The sequence below is a fragment of the Pinus tabuliformis genome, chromosome 9 (genome assembly GCF_031772625.1).
Source record: "Pinus tabuliformis cultivar Carrire ecotype Pingquan chromosome 9, CPIR1, whole genome shotgun sequence".
Lineage (NCBI taxonomy): Eukaryota > Viridiplantae > Streptophyta > Pinopsida > Pinales > Pinaceae > Pinus > Pinus tabuliformis.
The window spans coordinates 289,449,982-289,464,599 of record NC_142307.1 but is presented as its reverse complement, the minus strand read 5'-3'; positions in this window follow the sequence as shown (position 1 = coordinate 289,464,599).

Below are 14,618 nucleotides of genomic sequence, written 5' to 3'. Positions count from 1 at the left end.
CCCTCCAGCACTTCCAAGAAGAGTAGCCATCTCTTTGGTAGAATGCGGACTTGTTGGGCAGTTCACCAGGATATGGCCCTCACCCAAATCAGTGCAAAAATGGGTGGAAAGAAACTGGAAAGCAACCACACAGGGGAAGATAGCAATACGATTCTGTGGAAGGGGTTACTACACCTTTCTCTTTGAAACAAAGGAGGATAGAGATTTGATATTTAGAAACGGACCTTACTTCATGGACTCGAGAGGTCTATACCTGAACAGGTGGACACCAGATTTTGATTCGGAGATGGATGTCCCAAGCGTAGTGCCTGTGTGGGTCAGTCGCCCGAATCTTCCTCTTCACTGTTGGGGAGACGAATCTGTAAAGGCTATAGGAAACACAGTGGGAAAATATATTGACAGGTGTGAACCAAAAGACAATATGGATGCGTGTGCAAGAATATGTGTTGAAGTAGATCTCGGAAAAGGGATCCCAGAAGCAATAAAGATCAAGGTTGACCAGTGGACACACATTCAACAGTTGGACTACGAGCAAATACCATTTAAATGCAAGGTTTGTCACGAGTATGGTCATTTTGAAAATAAGTGTCCTAAAAAAATAGAGAATGAAAATGTAGAAGAGAAAGAACCCACATGGGAACAAGTGAAAAGAAAAAAACCTATCGATAATCAGACTGCGCCAAATATTTATCAGTCCCATGAAGCAAATGAAACAACCTCCCAACGTCTAGCGAAGGTTACTCCTCCTGATCACACAACTTCAAATCCTTTTGAGCCATTAGAAGACTCCTTTGATCCACCCTCTCCCAGATCCCCACCCTCTCCTAGATCCCCACCCTCTAACCCTATCATATCCACCCCCAACCCAATATCCTCCCCTTCTCCTCCCTCACTGGACTGCATTCTAACTAGAAAAAAAGCCAAAGAACTCCCCCAAGCCTAGGATCAACAAAAAAAAGTGGGAAGGAAATCCAATAAAGAAATCAAAGATGAGGCAACAGCTAAAGAAATGGCCCTAGGAATGCAACAACCAATGGATTCATTCCTTGGGAAACAATAAAGAAGTCATGAAAAAACTTAGCAAAGAGGAAATGGAGGACCACACTAATACAACATTAAATAATGATAGTAGTCTCTTGGAATTCTCGCGGCCTTGGCACCTCCTTTAAAGTCAATGTGGCTAGAGAAATTTTAGCCAAGGAACAACCAGATATATATATGATTCAAGAGACCAAACTAAACAAGCAAGAAAGTCAAAAAATGATTCAAAAACTAAAAAATTATGAAGAAGTAGCATTAGAAGCCACAGGAGCATCAGGAGGAATCAACACCATCTGGTGTAGAAATTTTGAATAATATGACACATATTCACAGAGATTATCCTGATTATACACTTATAAGCGGAACATGCATAATACATAACCTCCTCTACGTTGATCATCAATATAGCAGCATCAATAACAATAAAACATCAAGAGCATTCACACATTAACACAGTATGTAACCCGGGGAAAGCATCTCGCTCAAAACCCCACACTATCTGTATATTAATGATTGAGACCATGTAACATTACAAAGTACAATGCTTATCACAAGAAATACAGTACCAGCTCCACCTGTTACACACAATACAACTCAGATCTGATCTCCAAATCTATTCCACTGCTTGCCTGCCTCCACTGCTCAATACCTGCTCAAGAAGGAATGAGAATGGTCTACCAAACTCGTATTTCACCTCCAAAGAATCACTCACAATGTGTAAGACGTGAGCAGAAGCTACAAACTGGGCAAATACATGAGCAAACTCATTAGCATACTCAATCCCTTGATTGTGCAAGATCTGATGCACAACTATAGTCACAACTGATAGCAATCTGATTCTCTAACACCTGTCCCTGCTGAACTGAACATGCACTGACATGCAACTGAGTTAACTGATGTATTCTATAGTTGTATTATGAGTTAATAATTAGTTTAACAACTCATCATTAGTCTATCTGCAGTTAGACTAACTACAACTAGTTTAACCAAGTCAAACTGAACACAACTCCATCAACTCCACAATCAACTCCACCAAACTCAACTGATTGATTTCTAATTGAAGTCATGCATGCAACAACTCAACTGAATCATAAGAAAAGCGTACTTCCTTCTGACATCTGCATGGGCCACATCTGTAGCTCAAACTGAAGTGCTCCAAGAGAATAAGATCAAGTTTATAGTCCAAATATTATTATGAGACAATAATATTTGACTTTTCTATTTTTGATAGCCAGTCTAAAAATAGACTTTGATCACCCACACTTTGGTGACCCACATTGTGATCACTCACACTGTGGTCACCCACATTGTGATCATCCACACTGTGATAAAAAATAGAACTTGCGCCATAATTTGCCTGTGGGCCCACTTAGTGAAGGCGACTCTTTTCACTAAGCTCCATCATCTTGTTGCAATCTCAACACTCCCTCTCGACAAGATATGGATTATCAGCAACCCCTATCCTGCCTCGGTGGTACTCGAATTTGCTCCTGGTGAGAGCCTTCGTCAGAATATCAGCATCCTGATCCTCCCTTGGAATGTATGAAAGCAACATGATCCTCCGCTGCACACAATCTCTGATATGATGGTACCTGATGTCAATATGCTTAGATCTATCATGAAATACAGGATTAGCCAAGAGTTTAATGCAACTCTTGTTATCACAGTAAATCACAGTAGGATCCAAATGAGAATCGAAAAAACCAACCAGGATCTTCCTCATCCATATAGCCTCGCATGCAGCCAAACTTGCTGCCATATACCCGGCCTCCGCTGAACTGAGTGCCACGGATCTCTGCTTCCTGCTGTACCAAGAAACTTCTGTCGATCCAATACTGAAGACCCCTCCTGATGTGCTCTTTCTGTCCGTTGGGCTCCCTGCCCAATCTGCATCCGTGAAGCCACATAGCTTCACCTCATCCTCCTGTATGTACCACAAACCATATCCCGATGTGCCTCTCAAGTAGCGCAATACATGCTTGCCCGCCTTCCAGAAGAGCTTGTTAGGCTTAACCATAGCTTGTGAAAGCTGGTTAACTGCATAGCATATATCAGGTCGTGTATTGACCAAATACATCAGCGACCCCACCAACTGTCGATAAACAGTGGCATCCACTTCTTCTCCCGAAGTGGCATCCTCCTTCCTCCAACCTCCAGGAAGAGGAGTATCAACAGGCTTGCAGCCATGCATGTTGAACTTCTCCAGTATCTCTCGAGCATACTTGCCCTGAGAAACAAACAGTCCACCATTACGCTGACATATTTCCAATCCTAGGAAATAGTGAAGGAGGCCCAAGTCCTTCATCTCAAACTCTGTAGCAAGATCCTTCTTGCATGACAGTATCAACAGCTCATCACCGGTTAGAATCAAATCATCAACATACAATACAATGATAAGCAACTTACCCTCCACCACAATCTGGTATAGGTTAGGATCCGCCTCGCTCTTGGAGAATCCAAGTCCTGTGAAATAGCTGTCTATCTGTGTGTACCAAGCATGTGGTGCTTGCTTCAACCCATACAGTGCTCTCTTGAGCCTGCACACATGTGACTCGCTGCTGAAGACCTCAAAGCCTTCGGGCTACTCAATGTACACCTCCTCCTCAATGACTCCATTGAGGAACGCAGTCTTCACATCCATCTGATGAATGTGCCATCCCATCTACGCTAAGAGAGCAAGAATCGTCCGTATGGAAGAATACCTTGCGACAGGTGCAAAGGTCTCCTCATAATCGATCCCCTCTATCTGTGAAAAGCCTCGGGAAACAAATCTTGCCTTGTACTTCTCCACACTCCTGTCAGCTTCCTGCTTGACCTTGTAGATCCATCTCGAACCCACCACTGATTTCCCTTCCGGTCTAGGAACAATCTCCCATGCAGTGTTTCTGACAATAGAATCATACTCTTCCACCATGGCATCTACCCATGCGGGATCCTCCACAGCTTCCTCGAAAGAGGATGGCTCAGTCACAACACACTTGCTCATCAGAGCCATGTATCGAGTGTACCGATCAGGTGACTGTCTTTACCTGCGTTGGGTTGTAGGTGGTCCTACAACTTTCTCTGCATCTTGAGCCAGTCGCTCAGCTTCTGTCAAGCGCTTTTTCCCTCTGATGGTTGGCGCTGCATGAGTGGTCTCTTCCACTCCATGAACCTTGTCCTATGGCTGATCCACGTCCTGAAGCTCATCCTTAGGAACTAATAGCTCCTCATCTGCATGCAAGTGTAGCTCCCTCTCAAGCGAACACTTCATGGCTTTCTCCTCCTGAAATTTTATATCCCCTCGCACAACAGTTTTACCACTGTCTGGCAAATACACACGATAGTTGTGGGGTGTATCAGTGTACCCCACAAATATCCCAACCTCTGCGGTCGGCTCCAACTTCTTTCTGTCATCCTTTGTCACATGCATGTAAATGTTAGCACCAAAAATCCTCAAATGAGAAAGATCAGGCTTCTTACCAGAATAAGTCTCCTCAGGTGTACTCATGCCAAGTATCCTATGAGGACAACGGTTCTGCACATAAACTGCTGTATTGCATGCTTCCGCCCACAAGTGAAGGGGTAGGCCCTGATCATGCAACATTGCCCATGCAACACCCACAATTGTTCTGTTCTTCCGCTCAGCTACCCCGTTCTGCTGTGGGTTATGGGGAGCTATGAGCTCTCTACGAATCCCTTCTACCTTGCAGAAATCCTTGAACTCGTCCGAGATGTATTCACCACCATTATCGCTCCTAAGAGCCTTCACCTTCTTCCCCGACTCCTTCTTGACCAGTGCTTTGAATTCACATAACATTGAATATGTCTCGCTCTTCTTCTGCATGAAGAAGATCCAACACTTACGAGAGAAATCATCAACAAAAATCACATAATACCTGTGTTTTGCTGTCGAAGCAACTGAGAAAGGTCCACACACGTCTGTGTGAATTCTCTCAAGGATCGTCGTGGCGCAACTATCCTTCTCGTGAAAGGTGGCTTTCACAAACTTCCCGAAAGTACACCCCTTTCACTGATCTGACTGTGCAAGTGTGCCTTTAGGAAGCCCTGTAGTGATCTGCTGCAGTATCTTCAGGGCTCCATGGTGAAGGTGACCCAATCTCCTATGCCATAACTCGCCATCATCCCGGCTCACCAATCCCTCTGCCTTGCCCACCATTGCTGCACATCCATCTACATGCAACTGATAAAGGTTCCTCACTCAAACCCCTATCTTCCGGGTCTCACCAGTTGTCTTGCTGCGCAGGAAATCCTTTCCCTTGCTGAAAACAACATCATACCCCTTGTCTTCTAACATCGCCATTGAGATGAGATTCTTCGTCAATCCTGGAACATGCATGACTTCCTTCAATACGAAGGGTTTACCAGACTCCCTCTCAAAGGAAATGGTACCGATACCGGTCGCACTGTATCTACCAACATCGCCCATCTCGATGTGCACTCCAAGATCTTTGTCCTCCATATCAGAGAACAAATCTCTATCTCCCGTCATGTGAAAAGACGCACCACTGTCCAAGAACCACACTGATCCCATCACACTTGAAACCAAGCATGCGATCAATGAAAAATCAAGCTCAAACTGTGAGGCTAGAGCCTCTCCTGTTGAAGATCCAGCAGCCTGCATGTTCTTCTTCTTCTGCGGACAATTAGTGGCATAGTGTCCGTGCTGGTGACAGTGAAAACACTTCACCTTAGACATATCCTGCTTCTTGCCTTTCGCACCGGACTGAGAAGCTTTCTTGCTCTTCCCTTTCTTTTCTTTGGCAACCAAAGCGCAATTCTCTTCATCAGATACCTTTGATGAAGATCCATTCTCACCTTTATTGTTTCTGAGTTTATCCTTGAGCGCCAGGTCGCTCTTGCTTTGGAATAACATTTGCAATCTGTTGAAAGACATTTCAACAACACTGCTGCAAATTCGATTTCCACCAGCTCAAACTCAACTGCTTCCGATCTAAAATTCCTGAGAACACAATATTTCTCGTATAGAGATTGACTGTATGGGCATTCACTGGATATCTCACCTTCCAAAGGAAGGATGAATCCAGAGGCTACCTGGCCCGATTACAGACTCTGCCAGAAGAAATAGAATGTAAACACTTCCTGAATAGTAGATCTGATGATCAACTGCTCCGATACCATGTAGAAATTTTGAATAATATGACACATATTCACAGAGATTATCCTGATTATACACTTATAAGTGGAACATGCATAATACATAACCTCCTCTACGTTGATCATCAATATAGCAGCATCAATAACAATAAAACATCAAGAGCATTCACACATTAACACAGTATGTAACCCGGGGAAAGCATCTCACTAAAAACCCCACACTATCTGTATATTAATGATTGAGACCATGTAACATTACAAATTACAATGCTTATCACAAGCAATCCAGTACCAGCTCCACCTGTTACACACAATACAGCTCAGATCTGATCTCCAAATCTATTCCACTGCTTGCCTGCCTCCACTGCTCAATACCTGCTCAAGAATGAATGAGAATGGTCTACCAAACTCGTATTTCACCTCCAAAGAATCACTCACAATGTGTAAGACGTGAGCAGAAGCTACAAAATCGGCAAATACATGAGCAAACTCATTGGCATACTCAATCCCTTGATTGTGCAAGATCTGATGCACAACTATAGTCACAACTGATAGCAATCTGATTCTCTAACACCTGTCCCTGCTGAACTGAACATGCACTGACATGCAACTGAGTTAACTGATGTATTCTATAGTTGTATTATGATTTAATAATTAGTTTAACAACTCATCATTAGTCTATCTGCAGTTAGACTAACTACAACTAGTTTAACCAAGTCAAACTGAACACAACTCCATCAACTCCACAATCAACTCCACCAAACTCAACTGATTGATTTCTAACTGAAGTCATGCATGCAACAACTCAACTGACTCATAAGAAAAGCGTACTTCCTTCTGACATCTGCATGGGCCACATCTGTAGCTCAAACTGAAGTGCTCCAAGAGAATAAGATCAAGTTTATAGTCCAAATATTATTATGAGACAATAATATTTGACTTTTCTATTTTTGATAGCCAGTCTAAAAATAGACTTTGATCACCCACACTTTGGTCACCCACATTGTAATCACTCACACTGTGGTCACCCACACTGTGATCATCCACACTGTGATAAAAAATAGAACTTGCGCCATAATTTGCCTGTGGGCCCACTTAGTGAAGGCGACTCTTTTCACTAAGCTCCATCATCTTGTTGCAATCTCAACACTCCCTCTCGACAAGATATGGATTATCAGCAATCCCTATCCTGCCTCGGTGGTACTCGAATTTGCTCCTGGTGAGAGCCTTCGTCAGAATATCAGCATCTTGATCCTCCGTTGGAATGTATGAAAGCAACATGATCCTCCGTTGCACACAATCTCTGATATGATGGTACCTGATGTCAATATGCTTAGATCTATCATGAAATACAGGATTAGCCAAGAGTTTAATGCAACTCTTGTTATCACAGTAAATCATAGTAGGATCCAAATGAGAACTGAACAAACCAACCAGGATCTTCCTCATCCATATAGCCTCGCATGAAGCCAAACTTGCTGCCATATACTCGAATTCCGCTGCACTGAGTGCCACGGATCTCTGCTTCCTGCTGTACCAAGAAACTGCTGTCGATCCAATACTGAAGACCCCTCCTGATGTGCTCTTTCTGTCCGTTGGGCTCCCTGACCAATCTACAGCCGTGAAGCCACATAGCTTCACCTCATCCTCCTGTCTGTACCACAAACCATATCCCGATGTGCCTCTCAAGTAGCACAATACATGCTTGCCCGCCTTCCAGAAGAGCTTGGTAGGCTTAACCATAGCTTGTGAAAGCTGGTTAACTGCATAGCGTATATCAGGTCGTGTATTGACCAAATACATCAGCGACCCCACCAACTGTCGATAAACAGTGGCACTTACTTCTTCTCCCGAAGTGGCATCCTCCTTCCTCCAACCTCCAGGAAGAGGAGTATCAACAGGCTTGCAGACATGCATGTTGAACTTCTCCAGTATCTCTCGAGCATACTTGCCCTGAGAAACAAACAATCCACCATTGCGCTGCCATATTTCCAATACTAGGAAATAGTGAAGGAGGCCCAAGTCCTTCATATCAAACTCTGTAGCAAGATCCTTCTTGCATGACAGTATCAACAGCTCATCACCGGTTAGAATCAAATCATCAACATACAATACAATGATAAGCAACTTACCCTCCACCACAATCTGGTATAGGTTAGGATCCGCCTCGCTCTTGGAGAATCCAAGTCCTGTGAAATAGCTGTCTATCCGTGTGTACCAAGCATGTGGTGCTTGCTTCAACCCATACAGTGCTCTCTTGAGCCTGCACACATGCGACTCGCTGCTGAAGACCTCAAAGCCTTCGGGCTGCTCAATGTACACCTCCTCCTCAATGAATCCATTGAGGAATGCAGTCTTCACATCCATCTGATGAATGTGCCATCCCATCTACGCTAAGAGAGCAAGAATCGTCCGTATGGAAGAATACCTTGCGACAGGTGCAAAGGTCTCCTCATAATCGATCCCCTCTATCTGTGAAAAGCCTCGGGCAACAAATCTTGCCTTGTACTTCTCCACACTCCTGTCAGCTGCCTGCTTGACCTTGTAGATCCATCTCGAACCCACCACTGATTTCCCTTCCGGTCTAGGAACAATCTCCCATGCACTGTTTCTGACAATAGAATCATACTCTTCCACCATGGCGTCTACCCATGCGGGATCCTCCACAGCTTCCTCGAAAGAGGATGGCTCAGTCACAACACACTTGCTCATCAGAGCCATGTATCCAGTGTACCGATCAGGTGACTATCTTTGCCTGCATTGGGTTGTAGGTGGTCCTACAACTTTCTCTGCATCTTGAGCTAGTCGCTCAGCTTCTGTCAAGCGCTTTCGCCCTCTGATGGTTGGCGCTGCATGAGTGGTCTCTTCCACTCCATGAACCTTGTCCTATGGCTGATCCACGTCCTGAAGCTCATCCTCAGGAACTAATAGCTCCTCATCTGCATGCAAGTGTAGCTCCCTCTCAAGCGAACACTTCATGGCTTTCTCCTCCTGAAATTTAATATCCCCTCGCACAACAATTTTACCACTGTCTGGCAAATACACACGATAGTTGTGGGGCGTATCAGTGTACCCCACAAATATCCCAACCTCTGCGGTCGGCTCCAACTTCTTTCTGTCATCCTTCGTCACATGCATGTAAACGTTAGCACCAAAAATCCTCAAATGAGAAAGATCAGGCTTCTTACCAGAATAAGTCTCCTCAGGTGTACTCATGCCAAGTATCCTATGAGGACAACGGTTCTGCACATAAACTACTGTATTGCATTCTTCCGCCCACAAGTGAAGGGGTAGGCCCTGATCATGCAACATTGCCCGTGCAACACCCACAATTGTTCTGTTCTTCCGCTCAGCTACCCCGTTCTGCTGCGGGTTATGGGGAGCTATGAGCTCTCTACGAATCCCTTCTGCCTTGCAGAAATCCTTGAACTCGTCCGAGATATATTCACCACCATTATCGCTCCTAAGAGCCTTCACCTTCTTCCCCGACTCCTTCTCGACCAGTGCTTTGAATTCACATAACATTGAATATGTCTCGCTCTTCTTCTGCATGAAGAAGATCCAACACTTACGAGAGAAATCATCAACAAAAATCACATAATACCTGTGTTTTGCTATCGAAGCAACTGAGAAAGGTCCACACACGTATGTGTGAATTCTCTCAAGGATCGTCGTGGCGCGACTATCCTTCTCGTGAAAGGTGGCTTTCACAAACTTCCCTAAAGTACACCCCTTTCACTGATCTGACTGCGCAAGTGTGCCTTTAGGAAGCCCTGTAGTGATCTGCTGCAGTATCTTCAGGGCTCCATGGTGAAGGTGACCCAATCTCCTGTGCCATAACTCGCCATCATCCCGGCTCACCAATCCTTCTGCCTTGCCCACCATTGCTGCGCATCCATCTACATGCAACTGATAAAGGTTCCTCACTCAAACCCCTATCTTCCGGGTCTCACCAGTTGTCTTGCTGCGCAGGAAATCCTTTCCCTTGCTGAAAACAACATCATACCCCTTGTCTTCTAACATCGCCATTGAGATGAGATTCTTCATCAATCCTGGAACATGCATGACTTCCTTCAATACGAAGGGTTTACCAGACTCCCTCTCAAAGGAAATGGTACCGATATCGGTCGCACTGTATCTACCAACATCACCCATCTCGATGTGCACTCCAAGATCTTTGTCCTCCATATCAGAGAACAAATCTCTATCTCTCGTCATGTGAAAAGACGCACCACTGTCCAAGAACCACACTGATCCCATCACACTTGAAACCAAGCATGCGATCAATGAAAAATCAAGCTCAAACTGTGAGGCTAGAGCCTCTCCTGTTGAAGATCTAGCAGCCTGCTTGTTCTTCTTCTTCTGCGGACAATTAGTGGCATAGTGTCCGTGCTGGTGACAGTGAAAACACTTCACCTTAGACATATCCTGCTTCTTGCCTTTCGCACCGGACTGAGAAGTTTTCTTGCTCTTCCCTTTCTTTGCTTTGGCAGCCAAAGCGCAATTCTCTTCATCAGATTCCTTTGATGAAGATCCATTCTCACCTTTATTGTTTCTGAGTTTATCCTTGAGCGCCAGGTCGCTCTTGCTTTGGAATAAAATTTGCAATCTTTTGAAAGACATTTCAACAACACTGCTGCAAATTCGATTTCCACCAGCTCAAACTCAACTACTTCCGATCTAAAATTCCTGAGAACACAATATTTCTCGTACAGAGATTGACTGTATGGGCATTCACTGGATATCTCACCTTCCAAAGGAAGGATGAATCCATAGGCTACCTGGCCCGATTACAGACTCTGCCAGAAGAAATAGAATGTAAACACTTCCTGAATAGTAGATCTGATGATCAACTGCTCCGATACCATGTAGAAATTTTGAATAATATGACACATATTCACAGAGATTATCCTGATTATACACTTATAAGTGGAACATGCATAATACATAACCTCCTCTACGTTGATCATCAATATAGCAGCATCAATAACAATAAAACATCAAGAGCATTCACACATTAACACAGTATGTAACCCGGGGAAAGCATCTCACTAAAAACCCCACACTATCTGTATATTAATGATTGAGACTGTGTAATATTACAAAGTACAATGCTTATCACAAGCAATCCAGTACCAGCTCCACCTGTTACACACAATACAACTCAGATTTGATCTCCAAATCTATTCCACTCCTTGCCTGCCTCCACTGCTCAATACTTGCTCAAAAATGAATGAGAATGGTCTACCAAACTCGTATTTCACCTCCAAAGAATCACTCACAATGTGTAAGACGTGAGCAGAAGCTACAAACTAGGCAAATACATGAGCAAACTCATTGGCATACTCAATCCCTTGATTGTGCAAGATCTGATGCACAACTATAGTCACAACTGATAGCAATCTGATTCTCTAACACCTGTCCCTGCTGAACTGAACATGCACTGACATGCAACTGAGTTAACTGATGTATTCTATAGTTGTATTATGAGTTAATAATTAGGTTAACAACTCATCATTAGTCTATCTGCAGTTAGACTAACTACAACTAGTTTAACCAAGTCAAACTGAACACAACTCCATCAACTCCACAATCAACTCCACCAAACTCAACTGATCGATTTCTAACTGAAGTCATGCATGCAACAACTCAACTGACTCATAAGAAAAGCGTACTTCCTTCTGACATCTGCATGGGCCACATCTTTAGCTCAAACTGAAGTGCTCCAAGAGAATAAGATCAAGTTTATAGTCCTAATATTATTATGAGACAATAATATTTGACTTTTCTATTTTTGATAGCCAGTCTAAAAATAGACTTTGATCACCCACACTTTGGTCACCCACATTGTGATCACTCACACTGTGGTCACCCACACTGTGATCATCCACACTGTGATAAAAAATAGAACTTGCGCCATAATTTGCCTGTGGGCCCACTTAGTGAAGGCGACTCTTTTCACTAAGCTCCATCATCTTGTTGCAATCTCAACACTCCCTCTCGACAAGATATGGATTATCAGCAACCCCTATCCTGCCTCGGTGGTACTCGAATTTGCTCCTGGTGAGAGCCTTCGTCAGAATATCAGCATCCTGATCCTCCGTTGGAATGTATGAAAGCAACATGATCCTCCACTGCACACAATCTCTGATATGATGGTACCTGATGTCAATATGCTTAGATCTATCATGAAATACAGGATTAGCCAAGAGTTTAATGCAACTCTTGTTATCACAGTAAATCATAGTAGGATCCAAATGAGAACCGAACAAACCAACCAGGATCTTCCTCATCCATATAGCGTCGCATGCAGCCAAACTTGCTGCCATATACTCGGCCTCCGCTGAACTGAGTGCCACGGATCTCTGCTTCCTGCTGTACCAAGAAACTGCTGTCGATCCAATACTGAAGACCCCTCCTGATGTGCTCTTTCTGTCCGTTGGGCTCCCTGCCCAATCTGCATCCGTGAAGCCACATAGCTTCACCTCATCCTCCTGTCTGTACCACAAACCATATCCCGATGTGCCTCTCAAGTAGCGCAATACATGCTTGCCTGCCTTCCAGAAGAGCTTGGTAGGCTTAACCATAGCTTGTGAAAGCTGGTTAACTGCATAGCATATATCAGGTCGTGTATTGACCAAATACATCAGCGACCCCACCAACTGTCGATAAACAGTGGCATCCACTTCTTCTCCCGAAGTGGCATCCTCCTTCCTCCAACCTCCAGGAAGAGGAGTATCAACAGGCTTGCAGCCATGCATGTTGAACTTCTCCAGTATCTCTCGAGCATACTTGCCCTGAGAAACAAACAGTCCACCATTGCGCTGACATATTTCCAATCCTAGGAAATAGTGAAGGAGGCCCAAGTCCTTCATCTCAAACTCTGTAGCAAGATCCTTCTTGCATGACAGTATCAACAGCTCATCACCGGTTAGAATCAAATCATCAACATACAATACAATGATAAGCAACTTACCCTCCACCACAATCTGGTATAGGTTAGGATCCGCCTCGCTCTTGGAGAATCCAAGTCCTGTGAAATAGCTGTCTATCCGTGTGTACCAAGCATGTGGTGCTTGCTTCAACCCATACAGTGCTCTCTTGAGCCTGCACACATGCGACTCGCTGCTGAAGACCTCAAAGCCTTCGGGCTGCTCAATGTACACCTCCTCCTCAATGAATCCATTGAGGAATGCAGTCTTCACATCCATCTGATGAATGTGCCATCCCATCTATGCTAAGAGAGCAAGAATCGTCCGTATGGAAGAATACCTTGCGACAGGTGCAAAGGTCTCCTCATAATCGATCCCCTCTATCTGTGAAAAGCCTCGGGCAACAAATCTTGCCTTGTACTTCTCCACACTCATGTCAGCTGCCTGCTTGACCTTGTAGATCCATCTCGAACCCACCACTGATTTCCCTTCCGGTCTAGGAACAATCTCCCATGCACTGTTTCTGACAATAGAATCATACTCTTCCACCATGGCGTCTACCCATGCGGGATCCTCCACAGCTTCCTCGAAAGAGGATGGCTCAGTCACAACACACTTGCTCATCAGAGCCATGTATCCAGTGTACCGATCAGGTGACTGTCTTTGCCTGCGTTGGGTTGTAGGTGGTCCTACAAATTTCTCTGCATCTTGAGCCAGTCGCTCAGCTTCTGTCAAGCGCTTTCGCCCTCTGATGGTTGGCGCTGCATGAGTGGTCTCTTCCACTCCATGAACCTTGTCCTATGGCTGATCCACGTCCTGAAGCTCATCCTTAGGAACTAATAGCTCCTCATCTGCATGCAAGTGTAGCTCCCTCTCAAGCGAACACTTCATGGCTTTCTCCTCCTGAAATTTTATATCCCCTCGCACAACAGTTTTACCATTGTCTGGCAAATACACACGATAGTTGTGGGGCGTATCAGTGTACCCCACAAATATCCCAACCTCTGCGGTCGGCTCCAACTTCTTTCTGTCATCCTTCGTCACATGCATGTAAACGTTAGCACCAAAAATCCTCAAATGAGAAAGATCAGGCTTCTTACCAGAATAAGTCTCCTCAGGTGTACTCATGCCAAGTATCCTATGAGGACAACGGTTCTGCACATAAACTGCTGTATTGCATGCTTCCGCCCACAAGTGAAGGGGTAGGCCCTGATCATGCAACATTGCCCGTGCAACACCCACAATTGTTATGTTCTTCCACTCAGCTACCCCGTTTTGCTGTGGGTTATGGGGAGCTATGAGCTCTCTACGAATCCCTTCTGCCTTGCAGAAATCCTTGAACTCGTCCGAGATGTATTCACCACCATTATCGCTCCTAAGAGCCTTCACCTTCTTCCCCGACTCCTTCTCGACCAGTGCTTTGAATTCACATAACATTGAATATGTCTCGCTCTTCTTCTGCATGAAGAATATCCAACACTTACGAGAGAAATCATCAACAAAAATCACATAATACCTGTGTTTTGC